Source organism: Cervus canadensis, chromosome X (genome assembly GCF_019320065.1).
Source record: "Cervus canadensis isolate Bull #8, Minnesota chromosome X, ASM1932006v1, whole genome shotgun sequence".
Lineage (NCBI taxonomy): Eukaryota > Metazoa > Chordata > Mammalia > Artiodactyla > Cervidae > Cervus > Cervus canadensis.
Genome location: NC_057419.1, coordinates 126,312,359 through 126,331,971, shown reverse-complemented (window position 1 = coordinate 126,331,971; position 19,613 = coordinate 126,312,359). Strand labels below are relative to the sequence as shown.

Here is a 19,613-nt window from a genome sequence, read left to right as displayed (position 1 = left end):
TGTCCTGGCTATTGTAAACAGTGCTGTGATCAACATTGGGGTACATGCGTCTCTTTCAGATCTGGTTTCCTCGGTGTGTATGCCCAGCAGTGGGATCACTGGGTCATATGGCAGTTCTATTTCCAGTTTTTTAAGGAATCTCCACAATGTTCTCCATACTGGCTGTGCTACTTTGCATTTCCACCAAGAGTGTAAGAGGGTTCCCTTTTCTCCACACCCTCTCCAGCATTTATTGCTTGTAGACTTTTGGATAGCAGCCATTCTGACTGTCGTGTAATGGTACCTCATTGTGGTTTTTTTTTTTTTTTTTTTTACCGTATGCGTGTTGTCAGGCCCGAGAGCCTCTTCCATCCTTGTCAAGGGGAGTGCTAACCTTCTCTCCTTTCATACAACACCTCATTGTGGTTTTGATTGGCATTTCTCTGATAATGAGTGATGTTGAGCATCTTTTCACGTGTTTGTTAGTCATCTGTATGTCTTCTTTGGAGAAATGTCTGTTTAGTTCTTTGGCCCATTTTTTGATTGGGTCATTTATGTTTTCTGGAATTGAGCTGCAGGAGTTGCTTGTATATTTTTGAGATTAATTCTTTGTCTGTTGCTTCGTTTGCTATTATTTTCTCCAATTCTGAAGGCTGTCTTTTCACCTTGCTTATAGTTTCCTTTGTTGTGCAAAAGCTTTTAAGTTTAATTAGGTCCCATTTGTTTATTTTTGCTCTTATTTCTAATATTCTGGTAGGTGGGTCATAGAGGATCTTGCTGTGATTTATGTCGGAGAGTTTTTTGCCTATGTTCTCCTCTAGGAGTTTTGTCTTCTGAATTCTTATGAAATAAACCTTTGGTTGAGCTATTTGCCATATATCAGTGCTTGTTCTGAGCCAACGGTATCCAAAAGTGCTTTGACTACCATTACCAATTGGGAATATTAAAGAATACATAGAATATATAGACATAGAGAGCTTATATTCTAAACTCTCCATAGGTCCAGCACATAGCTCAGTAACAAAATAAATACATTTCAGAGGCATTCAAAGTTAATAATTCAATAAGCTCATGTTTTCTCTCTGCTCAGCCTACTCTGCAACTTTGCCATCTGACTTCTAAGACTTAATCATCAACAAAACACTTTCAAGGAGGTTTTAAACTAATTACTATTTGCGATTTGATTAAGGAACTATAGTTAAGAAGTTAAAAAGCAGAGAGGAGTTGTAAATAATAACTGGTCACACCATCCCAAAGCAACTAGGAAAGCTCCTCATGGGTGTTTCAGGCTTCAGTAGTTCCTCTTTCTCCATTGAAATAGAGCAGAAGAACAGAAACGTGAAACCCTGCTAGCATAACACTGAACCCCGCAACACATGATTTTCCTGATAGCCCCATTTACTTCTTAAGAGGCCACTCGTCGTTTTGAACATTCTTTCCCCCTAGAGTACCCTTGGGAATTCCCGCTGGCAGGGACATAGAGTCAATCTATTGTTCACCAGCTCAACAATCCAGCATTAATGTTTTGAGTTTGGATCTAAGGTCAAATAAAGCAGCCCTCCATTGCACATCCTCAGGGGCCCAGAAAAGGCAAGCATCCAGGAATCAAATTGAGATAACATTGAAATTTGTTTCAAAAAGTATAAAGTAATAACAAAATAATTTGTTTTTGTAATGTATACATAGATTCTTCTAGGTAATACTCAAGATAGGCTGGCAGGTATTAGTATTAAATACATTATAAGTCAAACCAAGGAAGAACTTAGGTAAAATATGTGTACTTGGGTTTTGTGTTCTATTCCAGTTACAGAATCACAGAAAATCAAAGACCAGCTCATTACTACACAAAGGTGGTCTGTGGACCAGCAACATTGGCACCACTCTGTATCTTGTTTTAAATGTAGAATTACAGACCCCACTCCACACTTACTACATAACAGTTCCATGTGTCCTGCCTAACCTAGTGGATATAGAGACCATCTTTAGAAGCATCTAGTTCTTCTCAAACTTTAATGGATATGAAGTACATGAGAATTTGTAAAAATTCAATTACTGATTCTTCCAAAAGTGGCATCTCCTGTAGGAGCCATTATTAAATATTCAAGAATGTCTTTTATGTTAGCTAACACTATAGAATAAAAGCACCTTCATGTTGATGCCTCTCAGAGAAGTACCTTTTCTTTAGCCCTGGAGTAAGCTTGCTGTTAGACTTCCTGATGGTTCAGATGGTAAAGAATCTGCCTGCAATGCAGGAGACCCGGGTTCAATCCCTGGGTCAGGAAGATCCCCTGGAGAATGGAATGGCAACCCACTCTATTTTTCTTGCCTTGAGAATTCCAAGGACAGAGGACACGACTGAGCAACTAACACTTTCACTTTTGGGGCTTCCCTCTTGGGATGTGCTTGAGAGAAACATCCAAGAAACTTCCCAGTGACCATTCTTGATGAGTGAATTTGGACTGACAAGCAGACAGATATACTGACTGAAAACAAACAAACAAACAAAAAACAGTGAAAGTCACTCAATTGTGTTCAACTTCATGACCCCATGGACTATACAGTTCATGGAATTCTCCAGGACAGAATACTGAAAAAACAAATGCATGACCTAAAAGTTGAGAAATATTTTTTATTTGGTGGACGAAACTGAGGACTTAAGCCTGGAAGATGTTGCTTTTCAGTCGCTTAGTCATGTCCAACTCTTTGAGACCCCATGGACTGCAGCACACCAGGCTTCCTTGTCCTTCACCATCTCCTGGAGCTTGCTCAAACTCACGTCCATTTAGTCGGTAATACCATCCAATCATCTTGTCCCTTGTCATCTCCTTCTCCTCCCGCCTTCAATCTTTCCCAGGATCAGGGTCTTTTTCAATGAGTTGGCTCTTCATATCAGGTGGCCAAAGTATTGGAGCTTCAGCTTCAGCATCAGTCCTTCCAATGAATATTCAGGACTGATTTCCTTTAGGATTGACTGGTTGGATCTCCTTGCCGTCCAAGGAACTCTCAAGAGTCTTCTCCAACACTACAGTTCAAAAGCATCAATTCTTTGGTGCTCAGCTTTCCTTATAGTCCAACTCTCACATCCATTCATGACAACTGGAAAAATCACAGCTTTGACTATACAGACCTTTGTTGGCAAAGTAATGTCTCTACTTTTTAATATGCTGTGTAGGTTTGTCATAGCTTTTATTCCAAGAAGCAAGCACCTTTTAGTTTCATGGCTGCAGTCACCATCTGCAGTGATTTTGGAGCCCAAGAAAATAAAGTCCGTCACTGTTTCCACTGTTTTCCCATCTATTTGTTATGAAGTGAAGGGACCGGATGCCATGGTCTTCGTTTTCTGAATGTTGAGTTTTAAGTCAGTTTTTTCACTCTCCTCTTTCACCTTCATCAAGAGGCTCTTTAGTGCTTTCTGCCATAAGGGTGTTGTCATCTGCATATCTGAGGTTATTGATATTTCTCCTGGTAATCTTGATTCCGGCTTGTGCTTCATCCAGCCCAGCATTTTGCATGATGTACTGCACATATAAATTTATCACTGTGAAAAGCTGGATCCTGGCCCCAGATAGCTAAAGTGCATATCAAAGGAATGATTTCAGTAAGTCCAGACTCTTGCATCTTCCCATACATAGAAAAGTGCTAAATATATGAACTTGAAGTGTCTGATTTTCTTGAATTAACAGTAATCTTTGGAAGTTCCAGCCACCTGGTTTTTCTATATATCCTGTATCTCTTTTAAGCAGTTCCTCAGAGCTATCTAGGGGCTCAGAGCTATCTGAGGAACTGTTCAGAAGAGGTAACGGAGGAGCCAGGATATATAGCACTTTTCTATGAATGGGAAGATGCAAGAGTCTGGGCTTACTGAAATCATTTTTTTTTTGTATGTTCCTTAGCTATCTGGGGTCAGTATCCAGCTTTTCTCAGTCCTGAACTCCTCAGGGTGACAGTTGGGGGTGGTTGCAGTGGCTGATGGCTTGGTGGCAGGTGGCCTGTTTGTTTCCATCCTGAGTTTCCTCAAGGCTCACCGTGGGGGGAAGCTACAGTGGCTATAGATGGCTTGATGACTGCAACATCTTTTGTTTGCTGATATGGCAGGCAGCTTTCTTTTACACCTAGTCCACATATAGGTGTAATTTTGAACATCCCTAAAATACCCCAAGTAGTATGCAATTCTCTGTCCATTAAGTTTATTCGTAGTTTTACCAACAGGAGTTCAAGTGTAATTGGCTGATGGACCACTGGCTGGAGCTCAAACCCTTAACATCGTCATGATTTTTACTATATTCTAACTGCTCTTTTCATTTCCTTCATCATAGAAATACTTGGAAGAGTTCCAAAAATATTTAAGAACACTGGATAGCAAGGAAAAACATATAATGCACTATATGGATAAAGTGCTGACAGCAGGAGCAATTTGAGACCTAACCATTCAAAATTTAGAATTAAATGTTCTCCTCACCCATCTAGCCGCAGTGTCACACTGGGTAGATCAGAAGTCAGCAGCAAAACGAGCCCAGTAGGCAGCAAGAGAGGCCTAATTGTTTGGTTCATGTATTGAGGTTAGAAAGCAAAAGGCTGTGAATTTCCCTAAATGTCTCCATACAAACTAAACAGCCTTCAGCAAATGACATCAATTTATGTGATAGTCAGATTTTTTGCCATCTATCAGAGCACCACAACTATACATCTAAGCAGCCAGTATATGCAGATGGTTACAGGTTTTACTATCTCCAAGATTAAGTTCATTCTTTAATGTGATTCTGTTGTGGTCATATCCTAAGCTTATATACCATAGCTATATTAGAGGAATGTTGTAGAAATTTTTGTGGTGCTGGTTGCACGACTCTTGAATATACTAAAATCCATTGAATGGTATACTTTAAATATGTGAATTATGTCTCAATAAAGCTGTTATTTATTTTAAAAATTATTATTCAAACATCTTCAGTAATTCATCTATATACAAACTGCTACAATTTCAAAATTCATAAAGAAGTCTTTTTTAAGCCACATTTTGAAGGCCATTGAGGATAAAAATATTATGTCTTATCTCTTATTTCAGAGATTATTAAAATATGTTAAAATTAACTTTGAGAAAACTCATTAAAATGTAAAATCTATAGAAGACCCTTTAAGATTTATATCCCCAGAAATAAGTGACAAAGTTTGACACAGCTTAGCTGAAACCAACCCACAGATCAGAGCTTTCTGTCAGACTTTTGAAAGTTATTTTTATAGATCATAGAATATTGGAGCTTGAAGGGACCTTAAAGAAAGTCCAATCCAATCCTCTCATTTTCCAATGGGGGGGAAAAAAACATAAAGGAGAAAAAAAGAGTAGCGACGGGCTTCCCTGGTAGCTCAGTGTAAACAATCTGCCTGCCAATGTAGGAAACGCAGGTTCGATCCCTGGTCCAGGAAGATCCCACATGCAGCAGGGCAACTAAGCCCATGCACTGCAATTATTGAGCCTGTGCTCCAGAGTCCAGGAACTGCAACAGCTGAGCCCATGTGCTGCAATTACTAAAGCCTGTGTGCCCTAGAGCCCCTGCTCCACAACAGCCCCTGCTCCACAACAACAGAAGCCACCATAATGAGAAGCCAGCACACCACAAATAGAGAGTAGCCCCCACTTACCACAACTAGAGAAAAGCCCGCACAGCAAAGAAGACCCAGCACAGCCAATAAATCAAATTATAAAAAAGAGCAGATACTCATTAAAATAGACACATAAATTCATGACAGAATAATAGTAAAACACAGGCTTTCTTACTTCTAATCTGAGGTTCCCTCTAGGGAGTTGGATCCCAGCCACAAAGGGAAGCTTCCAGCATGCTATGGTCATGAAATTGAACCAAAGATTTGGTCCCTGCCCACATCTCCAAATGTATCTCGTGTCATTCTTCTCTTGCTCACCATTCTCCAACCCTATGACCACCGTTCAGTTCCTCTCACACACTATAGGACTTTTTTTTTTCCACTTGCTGTTTCTTCTGCCTAGAAAGCTCTTCCCCCAAATGCATCTTTGTATGACTGGCTGGTATCTATCCCACAGATCTGTTTAAGTGACAATTCTTTAGAGAGGACTTTCCTTAATACCCTATTTCCAGTAGTCACTAGCCTGTCTTCCTCCATCATAGCACTGGCCTAGTTCCATTACTCGTTCTTCTGGACCTCATCATATTACATTTGTTTGTGCCTTTAAAAAAATAATAATAATACAAATCTCCCCCACTAGACTGTAGCTTTATCAGAGCAGAGTTCCTGGCACACAGTAGCTGCTTAATATATTCATGTCAAAGGAAGAAATACATCTCTGAAGTACTTCCTGAGTAGACTCCCTATTGCCTGATGTCTAAATTCTTAAATGCCCTATTTTGATTTCCCAGGAACCAGGAAAAGCCTAGACAGAATGGGACTCATGAACAGGAGAGCTAGACCAAGTTGCCCTGCCTGAGGTCTCCAGGAATAAAAAAGATTCAGAGAGGTAAGTAAGCTAAGCTAAAGCCCTTAGAGACTCAAGCTTGATATGTAATGATCAGTTGAGATCGACAAGTCTAAAGGGCAGGAACAGCATCAAAGAATGTGGAACAAAGTCAAGAATCAGTAATAGTGGCACAGGAATGGAATGGCAGGCAAGTCCAGAGACATGCATGTTAGTTCCTACGTGAGTGTTGAAAAATAAGACAACTTTATTGGTTTTGGGGCATGTGATGTGTGTGTGTAGGACTGAATTAAAGCTATATGGTCAGGGCTAAAATGAACCATAATTTTAGAAGATTCATTCCCCCCGCCCCGCAACTTCCATGGTGGATTGGCAGTGTGAAATTCTGTTAAAGTTAAGAGCATCAATTAGGGTCACTTCTTACCTTTGGTAGCAGTTTTACTATAAAAGTCCCTGGAGGAGAGATACCATATTTTATTCACATATTATACACATAGTAGATGTTGAATAGATAATTGCTAATTGAATAAACAATTGAATGAATGGATTGTTCAAACAAATGAATGTTCAGCAGGGCCAGCCATGGCAACATTCTAAAATGTGCATGGGAAAGATGCAGAGTATAAGTTGACTCAATCTTCAGAAAGATTTTTCCTTCTTCAAAGGTTAAATTATACTCTGTATTATATTTGAACACTGTATACTAGCTGTGACTCACTTCTTGGCCTGCTTCATCCTTGGGTGTCTGTCCTTTTCCATCTGAACCTTCTTCAACCTTTCTCTCTGGCTTTCTACAAGGGTGTGGCACTTCTTCACTCTAAAGTATGTTGTTTCCTGGAGATGGCATAGAGGACTATATATAAGTGATCCGTAGACTTAATTAAGCTATGAAAATAAATATTAATTTTCCCAAAGCACACTGAATATCAAATTTTAAATAACACATAGCTCTTTAAAGGCCTATCTGTGTTATAATGATGAATATTCTCTCTCTTTCTCTTTTACTCTCCCTTTCCATCTCTCTCTTTCAATTCTGAAGCTCTGGAAGAGAAGTATCTAACAAAAAATGACTATCCCTTGGAAGTGGTGATAGAGTTAGCTTGTTTCTACTTACTCTTAGCACTGGAGTAAATACGAACCTACTCACTTCAACCTGTTTTCTTAAGATAGCTCACGTGTGATTCTTTTTTTTTCCTGTCTCCAAAGTTTACTGGTTACAGACACTGATCAAACAGCCCCTGTCATCCTTGAGGGCCATTAAAAGGAGCAGTCCCCTGTGGTAATGGTGTGGAGAAGTGTGTTAGCATATGAGGGAGGAGAAGGAAAGAACACATATTTATTGAGCAGCTACTATGAGAAAGTCTCACATGTATTATCTCATTTAATCTCTACAAATACTCAATGCCATAGGTACCTCTATTATTTCTGTTTTCCAGATGAGAAAGCTCATTTAGAATTCTTCAGCCAAGGTAGAATAATAAGGATGGGATTTACCTTCTCACTTAAAACAATCACAAAAACAAAACCAGACAAAATACATGAAACAGTTTTTGAAACACTGGCTATCAATCAGTGAAGGGCAGTGATAATTAGGATGGGAAACATATAAGCTGAACCCTATAATTGCCCCCAACTTACTGTCTTTGGATATTTTCTGAACTATGGCATAGAAAATGGGAACTGGAGCAAAGGCAGTGGACTTGTTTGGCTAAACATGTATAGCTGTAAGTCTTATGACAGTAATACAGCCCTAGAGTTCACAGGATAGACCACTAGGGAGGAGAGAGCTGGAGAGAAAGCACTGGAGATCTGCAGAGGGCCACCGTTAAGTATTCAGCACAGTAATTACTGGTACATGTATGAGGAAACTAACCAAGTCTGGAAAAGAACCATCTGAAAAAAATTAGAAGAAACTGTCTTGTGCTTACACAGGGCTGGAAATAATCCCTATCTCCACCATCCAGACTGGAAAAACTCATAATTGATGAGCACTGGGCAGAGTATACAGAAGGGTCATTCCTCAGTAGTCCTAGACTGAACACTGCTCCAGATCTACCCAGCAAATCATCAAAGCAAGACCCAAATGGATAAGAATATTTTCAGGTAAATTAACTGCATCATAGGAAAAGTCTCAGGAATATTTATAGAGATACAAAACTATCCAACACTCTCCGACATAAATCACAGCAAGATCCTCTATGACCCACCTCCCAGAATATTGGAAATAAAAGCAAAACTAAACAAATGGGACCTAATGAAACTTAAAAGCTTTTGCACTACAAAGGAAACTATAAGCAAGGTGAAAAGACAGCCCTCAGATTGGGAGAAAATAATAGCAAATGAAGAAACAGACAAAGGATTAATCTCAAAAATATACAAGCAACTCCTGCAGCTCAATTCCAGAAAAATAAATGACCCAATCAAAAAATGGCCAAAGAACTAAACAGACATTTCTCCAAAGAAGACATATAGATGGCTAACAAACACATGAAAGATGCTCAACATCACTCATTATTAGGAAATGCAAATCAAAACCACAATGAGGTACCATACACGCCGTCAGCGATGGCTGCTATCCAAAAGTCTACAAGACATAATGCTGGGAGGGTGTGAGAAAGGGAACCTCTTACACTGTTGGTGGGAATGCAAACTAGTAAGCCGCTATGCAAAACAGTGTGGAATTTCTTAAAAAACTGAGAAATAGAACTGCATATGACGCAATCCCCTTCTGGCATACACACCTGAGGAACCAATCTCTTGAAAGAGACAAGCGTGCAACCAATGTCCAGTCGCAGCATCTGTCTTATAAGTAGCCGGACATGGGAAAGGCAACCTAGATTGCACATAGCAGATTGAACGGATAAGGAAGTGTTGGTACTATAGCACCATGGAATATTACTCAGCCATTAAAAGAATTATTTGAACCAGTCCTTATGAGGATGGATGAAGCTGGAGCCATTATACAGAGTGAAGATAAGCCAGAAAATAAGAACATTCAGATACTAACACATATATATGGAATTTAGAAAGGTGATAACGATAGCTAATTGCAAAACAGAATAAAGAACACAGAAATACAGACAGCCTTTTTGAACTTTTGGAGAATGTGAGGGTGGGATATTTCAAAAGAACAGCATGTATACTATCTATGGTGAAACAGATCACCAGCCCAGGTGGGATGCATGAGACAAGTGCTCCAGCCTGGTGCACTGGGAAGACCCAGAGGAATCGGGTGGAGAGGGAGGTGGGAGGGGGGATCGGGATTGGGAATACATGTAAATCCATGGCTGATTCATATCAATGTATGACAAAACCCACTGGAAAAAAAATAATAATAATAATAAAAAAAGAGAAAAAAAAAAAAAAAACTATCCAGCAGTCATCAAGGTGAAATCACAATGTCTGGCATCAAATCAAAGGTTAATAGCCACGAGGAGCCTGGTGGGCTGCAGTCCATGGGGTCGCTGAGAGTCGGACACGACTGAGCGACTTCACTTTCACTTTTCACTTTCATGCATTGGAGAAGGAAATGACAACCCACTCCAGTGTTCTTGCCTGGAGAATCCCAGGGACGGGGGAGCCTGGTGGGCTGCTGTCTATGGGGTCGCGCAGAGTCGGACACGACTGAAGCAACTTAGCAGCAGCAGCAGCAAGAAGCAGGAAACACGATCCATAATGAAGAGAAGAGGCAACTGAAACTGACTCAGAAATGACACATATGCTAGAATTAGCAGAGGAGGACATTGAAATGTGTATAACTGAAGTTGATATGTTCAAAAAGTTACTTAGATACATTTGTTGTTGTTCAGAAGCTCTAATTTTCTTAAAGAGATCTCTAATCTTTCCCATTCTATTGTTTTCCTCTCTTTTTTTGCATTGTTCACTAAGAAGGCTTTCTTATCTTCCCTTGCTATTCTCTGGAACTCTGCATTCAGATGGATATATCTTTCCTTTTCTCCTTTGCCTTTCACTTCTCTTCTTTCCTCAGATGTTTGTAAGGCCTCCTCCAACAACCATTTTGCCTTTTTGCATTTCTTTTTCTTGAGGATGGTTTTGAACACTGCCTCCTATTCAATATTATGAACCTCCATCCATAGTTCTTCAGGCACTCTGAGAGCTTCATCTATTTGTTCATGGTCACATACCTTAGAGTATTCTATCCAGTATCCAAGCCCAGATCTTATTTCAGAGACTCTGCTCTTAGCATCACATTATACTAGGGTACCTTTTGTTAACTGTTTTGTCAGAGATTTGTAGTTGAACACTGTCAGGAAGAAAATAACACTCACCACACACATGCACGCCCCCCCCTATATATATATATGTGTGTGTGTGTGTGTGTGAGTGTGTGTGTGTGTGTGTGAGACACACACAAGAGTCCAAAGAATACCACGTTAGGGGTAATAGGAGAGATTTCCTTTCTAACCTTGGCTTTGCTTCTGTTTACGCATAAAAACATGAGTGCGTTACTGATCCACTCTAGGCCACAGTGATGCTTCCACCAAATTAGATCTTGGATGCAGAATCTGAAATGAAATGATACAAATGAACTTACTTACAAAACAGAAACAGAGTCACAGACTTAGAGAATGAATTTATGGTTACCAGGGGGGAAGTATGGGGGGAAGGGATAGTTAGGGTGATTGGGATTAACACATACACACTGCTATATTTAAAATGAATAACCAAAAAAGACTTATTGTAGATAACTCTGCTCAATATTTTGTGGCAGCCTGGATGGAAAGGGAATTTGGAGAATGGATACATGTATGTGTATGGCTGAATCCATTTGCTATCCACCTGAAACTATCACAACATTGTTAATGGCTGTTTGTTGTTGTTTAGTCACTAAGTAGTGTCCCACTCTTGTATAACTCCATGGACTGTAACCCACCAGGCTCCTCTGTCCATGGGATTTCTCAGCAAGAACACTGGAGTCCACTGCCATTTCCTCTCCAGAGGATCTTCCCAACCAAGGGATTGCACCCACGTCTCCTGCATTGCAGACAGATTCTTTTTTTTTTAAAATTAATTTATTTTAATTGGAGGATAATTACAATATTGTGGTGGTTTTTGCAATACATCAACATGCATCAGTCATGGGTGCACATGTGTCCCCCCATACTGAACCTCACTCCCACTTCCCTCCCCATCCCATTCCTCTGGGTTGTCCCAGAGCACTGGCTTTGAGTGCCCTGCTTCATGCACCAAACTTGTACTGGTCATCTATTTTACATATGGTAATATACATGTTTCAATGCTATTCTCTCAAATCATCCCACCCTCCCCTTCTCCCACATAGTCCAAAAGTCTGTTCTTTACATCTGTGTCTCTTTTGCTGCCTTGCATATAGGATTGTCATTACCATCTTTCTAAATTTCATATATATGTGTTAATATACTATATTGGTGTTTCTCTTTCTGACTTACTTCACTCTGTATAATAGACTCCAGTTTCATCCACCTCATAAGAACTGACACAAATGTGCTCTTTTTTATAGCTGAGTAATATTCCATTGTGTATATGTACCACAACTTCTTTATCCATTTGTCTGCCAATGGACATCTAGGTTGCTTTCATGTCCTAGCTATTGTAAACAGTGTGCAGGTGAATATTCTTTACTGCTGAAATACCAAGGAAGCCGTGTTAATTGACAATACTTCAATATAAAATAAAAGTTTAATATTAACATAGGATCTTGGGACATACCTTTCCAACAATATATGTGTAGTCATTGCCACAGCCAGTATTTGACCCTGGTCTAAGTATTTGACCCTGGTGCCTTCCCTGTAACCCAGGTCTTGGCACCAGATACCAACAAGACGATGCAGGAGACTATACTGACTATACAACATAAGAGGTACTTAGGAACCTGGAATACTGGAAGATGGGGTATGAGCTGGTGAAGCACTGGAGGGATGCACAGGTCTGGAGATGGAGCTGGAAAAGGCAAAGTTTATGATCTTGGAAAGGGTCCTGCTCAGGTTTTACCGGGGTGATGCTAAATTCTGCCATGCAGCAGGCCTTCAGCAGCCAGGATGATGACGCATTCGAAGTTCATTTTCTGACTCCCAGTCAGTCTCAGATGTGGATCAATGATCTCCCAACTCCCTTCCAGTCCCAACAGACCTTTGGGAATTAGGCTGGTGATGTTGCAATATCCTTGGAGAAAATTCAGCTACACATTGAATAAGTCTTGAAATATGTCACTACGTTAGACTGGGGCCATTTGAGTATTTTTCTGGATATGTGAAAAACAGACATCAGCATATTCATTCAACTAAATACATGTTTGCCTTAAGCAGAGACAAAGAGAAAATGTTTTCAAGGTTTTCACACAGAAAGTGCTGTTCAAACATAATATTTTGAAAAATCATTAGTCTTGCCTAATAGATTCAAGTTTCTGATCCAGGGACTATTTTTATTATCTGTTGAACAGTACACACTTTTGTTTCTTAGTTCTATGAACAAGCCACAATTTCTCTAAAGCAAGTCTTACCTCTGTCTATGGCTGCCTCTAACTTTCTGGCACGGCCTATCAAAGGTATCTATTGTTACCTGTTCCTGCTTTGGGGCCTTTCATCTTCCAACTCTCACGGGAAAAAAATAAAAATAAAAAGCAGGCTAATCTACTGTCTTTACTAGTTTTCCCCAGTTTAATTGGGTGATAGGCAGGGAGGAGAAGAAATAAAGTATTCATGGAACCACAAGTGCAAATCATAGAAGCCTGGAGTAACAGCACTGTAAAAAGACCTTAGAGTTTATCTAGTCCAACCCACCTCATTTTCTAGATGAAGACTTAAAGAAGTCATGTTGAGAGTCACACAGTGAATCTGTAGCTGATCTAGGACTGGAATGTAAGTTTCTGAACATGTCAAAAATATATACTGATTTTTGTCCACTTCATTTTCACAAATGATGCTACATTTTCATTACTTTTTAGTAATTATTTTAGTGCTGTTCATTCAGGCAGGCTAAGAAAGGTTTGCACAATCAGACAGCTGTGCATACATGGTCATCACAACACAAAACCCATAATTACAAGCAACCTATAGTTTGTTCCCGAAGTTTATTAAGACTAGAGACTAGCAAGGAGACCCTGAGATGTGACTGTCAGTTGGTCAACATATCCTATTTTGGAAAAAATAAAGATGATCTGCTACAGGAAGAGGTATATACCTCCAGTAAAGGTAATACCACATTTTTTTTTCAAAATGAAATTGTAGACCTAAATTCAACCTATAAATAATAACATTATATAGGTAAATGGTCTAAATACATCAAATAAAATCTAAGAATTCTTTTGATTATTAAAAATATCCTTCTATGTACTATCAGAAATAAACTGGAATCATACTGATATAAATAAAAGGATGCTAAAGAAAATACTACGCCAACAGCAATTTTAAAAAGTGCTTAGATCTTTATTAACATCAAAAAAAGCAAACTTTGGGATAAAGAAAATGATCAAGAGTGGAAAAGTACATCAGAAAATGATAAATATATATGCATATATACATATATATATATACACACACACACATACATATACATAGTGGAATACTATTCATCCATAAAAAAGAATGAAATGTTATTTGCAACAAATTGGGATTGAAGGGTATTAAGCTTAGTGAAGTAAATCAGACAAAGAAAGACAAATACTGTATGTTATCATTGATGTGTGGAATTAAAAAATAAAACTAGTAAATATAACAAAAATGAACAACAAATTGTGAATCACTATGCTGTGTACCCAAAACATATAAAATGGTAAATCAGTTCAATTCAGTCACTCAGTTGTGTCCGACTCTTTGCGACCCCATGGACTGCAGCATGCCAGGCTTCCCTGTTTCATCACCAACTCCCAGAGTTTACTCAAACCCATGTCTGTTGAGTCAGTGATGCCATCCAACCATCTCATCCTCTGTCATCCCCTTCTCCTCCTGCCTTCAATCTTTCCCAGCATCAGGGTCTTTTCAAATGAGTCAGTTCTTTGCATCAGGTGGCCAAAGTATTGGAGTTTCAGCTTCAGCATCAGTCCGTCCAGTGAATATTCAGGACTGATGTCCTTTAGGATGGACTGGTTGGATCTCCTTGCAGTCCAAGGGACTCTCAAGAGTCTTCTCCAACATGACCGCTCAAAAGCATCAATTCTTTGGCACTCAGCTTTCTTTATAGTCCAACTCTCACATCCATACATGACTGCTAGAAAAACCATAGCTTTGACTAGACCAACTTTTGTTGGCAAAGTAATGTCTCTGCTTTTTAATAAGCTGTCGAGGTTGGTTATAACTTTTCTTCCAAGAAGAAAGTGTTTTTAATTTAATCAGCCATACCTCAATAAAATAACTATACACTGGGGTTGAAAAATTAGAAACCAAAAATTAGAAAAAAAATACATATTACAAAATCCTCCCCATCCAAGTGAAATATTTAGGTATTAATCTAACAAAAAGGTGCAAGATTTGCATGCTGAAAACACAAAATGTTCATGACAGAAATAAAAGAAAATCTAAAAAATGGAGAGGAGTGATACTCTGTTAAGAGAAAGATGTAATATCAATCCTCCCCAAATGATCTGTAGATTTAATTCAATTCCAATCAAAATCCTAGCAGAATTCCTTGTACAGATAAATAAGCTGATTCCACAATTTATGTGAAAAGCTCATAAAAAAATATCAGAATCAAGTTGGAGAACCCATACTACCTGACATTAACACATTATAAACTACAGCAATTTCTAGACAGTGTGGTATTGGTCAAAAGATGGACACACATACCAATCAATCAAAATACAGAATTCTGAAATAGAACTTCAAATATGATCAATTTATTTTTGACAAACAGGCAAAGAAAATCAAGGTAGAATGGGCAGTATTATCAACAAATGACGAATGGACAATTGGACATTTATATAAAAATGGAGCTATATTAATATCTCATATTGTAAACAAAAATTAATGCAAAATATCCATAGACATAAATGTAAATTGTAAAACACTAAGAAAAATATAAAATAAAATAAAATCAGTGTTTTGGAATGGTCATACTTTACTTTCCACAATTCACAGTTGACATTCCCATTCCCCAAAAGACTAGGCAAAAGTTATTAGGAAAGGTAATACAGAAGAAAAGTCTTACTTTGTGATTTTATGCTTTGGATAACTTATGTGTGGCATATACATACATATATATGTACACACACATATATTTCTGTGTATGTTGAGCAGGAATTAAGAAAACAATGTGGTCTACAAAACACTGTCATTTATATAAATTTTAAAATACATGTGCATAAAATAAAAATAGGCATTTTACAAATAAATAAAACTATACATATCAAATGCATTAGAATGACTGCCAATGGTAAAAGGAGGATAATAGAAGTGGAGAATGGAGGTAACAATGGAATAGACAGATGACAGATAGATGATGATAGATTGATAGATACCAAAAAAGAGCAGGGCCTTGCAGGGACCAATGGGGATGGTGTTCTGTAACCGAGGCATGGATGAAGTCAGCTCTCAGCCTTTGAAGTCTAACAAATCAAAACAAAACAACACAACCTCTTTCTGAATCTCACTCTGGGAAAGAGAACCAGTGAGGAACATTCTATTGTTCCTTCTGTATAAAACAGATGATAAGTTTCAGAGACAAAATTGAAATGACTTACACGATAGGTGTATTTGTATAATTCTGAAACTAGTTATTGCCTATATTGTATATAAGCAGGTTGCATTCCACTTGAGCATAACTCCAGCGTCTCTCACCAATATACAAATGGCAATGTTGTTTTTGTTAAAATTTAGAAAATTAAATCTTTAACCAGCTACATATGTGTATTTAATTTGATTGGGAAAGGTTAGAAGCTTTCTTTGGTTTTGCCAATTTATGCGTTAACTAACTTTAGTCTAATTTGGTCATTTGGATCATTGTTTTCATTTTTTTTTCCTTCTAGTTAAGTGTTTGGCCACACTGCTGGTCCATATTGCATCAATAATGTGTTTCATTTTGAAGTTGTTAAACAGAGAACACATTTCCATTACAAGCATGTAGTGATATAAATTTCCATTTTGGGTCCTGAAACACATCAGAAAAGGTCTCCTCATACTTTGTTAATTAAAAAAGTAAACAGGTCCTTAGTAGAGACAGTCCTCTTCCTTCCCCAGCTTCCCAGCAATGCAGTCTTCTTGGTTAGCATTTCAACTCTTTAGTTAAGAGAGAGAAGAAACAGGTTGAGAAGGGTGGCCCATTCTGGCTACATTTGTGTTTTTAATTAGATTTCTTATGGACCGTAGGCAAAGAAAGTATTAATATACAATAAGAAAAGGAAGTATACCATGTGGTATAGTAGTTTTTAAGCACTGGGGCTTTGACATTAAAAACTCTGGAACTGAATCCAGCTCTATCACTGAGTGACTCTGGGAAAGTTATCTAACCTCTCAGAGCCACTGTACCAGTAAGATGGGGAAAGTGCCTATAATATTCTGGTAATATTACCTATCTTGTTAAGGCTGTTATAAGGATTCAGATGTTCATCTAAAGCACAGACTGTGAAACACATGAAAGTACTCAATATATGGTAGCTCTTACTAAGTAAATAGTTGCAATAGTAGTAGTTAGATTGAGACAGTGATAATAGTATAGTAAAAGTCTCTGCCATAAACTGCCAAGTAGAGTTCAAAATTCAATCTTATAAATTGTAAGGCTGCATTGTCAAAAAGTTAAATGTAGTGACGTGGTGATCTGGAAGAGCTAGCTGGCATCCATTTTCAAAAGTCCAGTTGCACTAATAAAATCCATCTGGCTCCTGGATGCAGCTTGGCATCTATTAATGGAAGTCATCCATTCAATTTCAATACCTTTATTTGTCCCTCAGTGCCCCTATGCCCACCTCAGAAAGATAACCCACTCCTACTTGAAAAGAGACCAGAGTGGAATATGGGAGACAATCATGAATTAAGTTATATTCATGGTTATCATGAGATTTGCTGTAGTAATAGAAAAAGTAAGATATTTTATAGAGTCACAGATGTAGAGAACAAATTTATGACTACCAAAGGCAGGAGTGTGGGGTGAATTGGGGGATTGGTATTGACAAATATACACTGCGATACATAAAGTAGATGGCTAATATGAGAGCCTGCTGTATAGCACAGGGAACTCTGCTCAAAGTTCTGTGCTGACCTGGGTGGGAGGGAAATCTGGAAAGAAGTGGATGTATATACATGTGGCTGGTTCACTTTGCTGTGCAGTGGGAGCTAGCATGGTGCTGTCAAGCAATTATACTCCAATAAAAATTAATTTAAAAAGTAAAATATTTTAACTGCTTTATTTTCATATTATGTACTATTTATTCAATGTGGGTGAATATTAATTTTTCTATTATATATTAAAATATACATGGCTACTCTATCCATTTATGCCAGTGTTGTGTTTGGTTTATTGGTTTTGAGAAGGCAAGGACTCTTCCATTATTTTTGGTTTATATAGCTGATTAGAGACTGCCCTTAAGTAATGATGGCAATGCTTTTCAGTGCTGTCAAGATGGCTCTTAAGAAATAAGACTGTTCCTTTCTCACAGTGGGTGTCAGAGTCTACAGTTTAAAAGATATCTGTAGTTTTATAATGCTTATAGGATATTTGGAGTAAGACTTTCTTATCCCCCAGTCACCAAAACAAGATTTGCCAAGTTTATTAAGATGCTTTTCATCACCTTGGCTGGTCACATGGGTCAGAACAGAACAGAAGCAAATCAACCCCATGCTGTAACAGGGAAACCCCTGTAGATGTCCAGAGACAAAAAGATGCCTAATATGCTGGTCTACATTTTTGAGGTAAGATAACTAGATCTCCAGTTTTATTTTATAAGCCCCAATACATTCTCAGGAATACTAGAGTGGTTTGTCATTTCCTCCTCCAGGGGATCTTCCCGGCCCAGGGATTGAACCTGCATCTCCTGCATTGGCAAGTGGATTCTTTACCACTGCACAACCTGGTGCTGGTGCCGGTCAGCTCTTGCAGTGAAGTTGGGCACTCATTTCACTCTCCTTCTCCCAGAAGGATGGTGCCTCTCTCTGCCCTGGGCCACTCAGGATTGGGCCAGGAGAGATAGGCGTAGTGAGAATCTATGTTTCCTTCCTCAGTGCATCTTTTCCTATTTCTGTGCTTCAGAAATTACTACCCAGAAGTGGTAATCCCTCACCCAGAATCCTTTACTCTTGAGAAGGTAGTCTTATTCACAGCTGTTCAAATGGATGTTTCTGGGCTGAAGGGGAATGAGCCCTAGAAATTCCTATACTAATGGCACTTGACAATTGAATTTTCTTTTCTATTTTCATGACAATGAATCAGTAAATTCTAAGGAGTGGAGACCCACATTTCATTCTTCTTTTCATGTCCCATAGCATTATTTCATGCCTATTTGTTGCTGTTGTTTAAAGTCCTTATTGAATTTGTTACAATATTGCTTCTGTTTTATGTTTTAGTTTTTTGGCTGAGAGGCATGCGGGAATCTTCACTCCCCAACCAGGGATTGAACCCACACCCCCTGCCTTGGAAGGCAAAGTCTTTAACCACTGGACCACCAGGGAAGTCCCTTTACTTGTTGTTGATAAAGTTGTATATGACATCCCCAGCATGCAGTATTTACCTTCCATACCAACTTTGGATCATTGATTATTTCTATAATAAAGCAGGCACATAAGTAGCACTAGATATGATTTATATTAAATCACTTTGAAAACATCAAATACAAGCTCATATTATCACTAGAATGGAACTCCAGTTTTGAGCAAAGGAAATTATTGCAAGAACTCTGGATACAGTCATCATAATAAAACTTTAAAGTTATCTTATGAGGCCTGAGGGAAGCAGTTTGAAAATGGGCAAGTTGAAAATACCCAGAGCTAAGAGCAAATAGGTGGAGTACTCTTTAGTGAGGCCTACCTGAGGAGGTAAGGGCAGGTCAAAGGCTATAAGCCTACTCAGGCTTGAATAGCTTTTGTTTTCCACTGACATAGCTCTACTTTTAGGGCCTCATTTTCCTTCAAGAATTTAGCACTCTTATGTTGCTCCAGATCTCTCCTAGTAGAGAGAAAATCTATGTGATTAACTCAAGCACACTTATAAATAGGCAGACACTGACTCATTCATTCTTTATGTATTCATTCATTCAAAAATATGTATT

The 19,613-nt window shown here is 38.5% G+C and overlaps 1 pseudogene; it reads right to left on the bottom strand.

Moving 5' to 3' along the window:
* Positions 1-281: 281 nt before the first annotated feature.
* Positions 282-395, bottom strand: LOC122436220 (annotated as a pseudogene).
* Between the last annotated feature and the right edge of the window lie 19,218 nt (positions 396-19,613).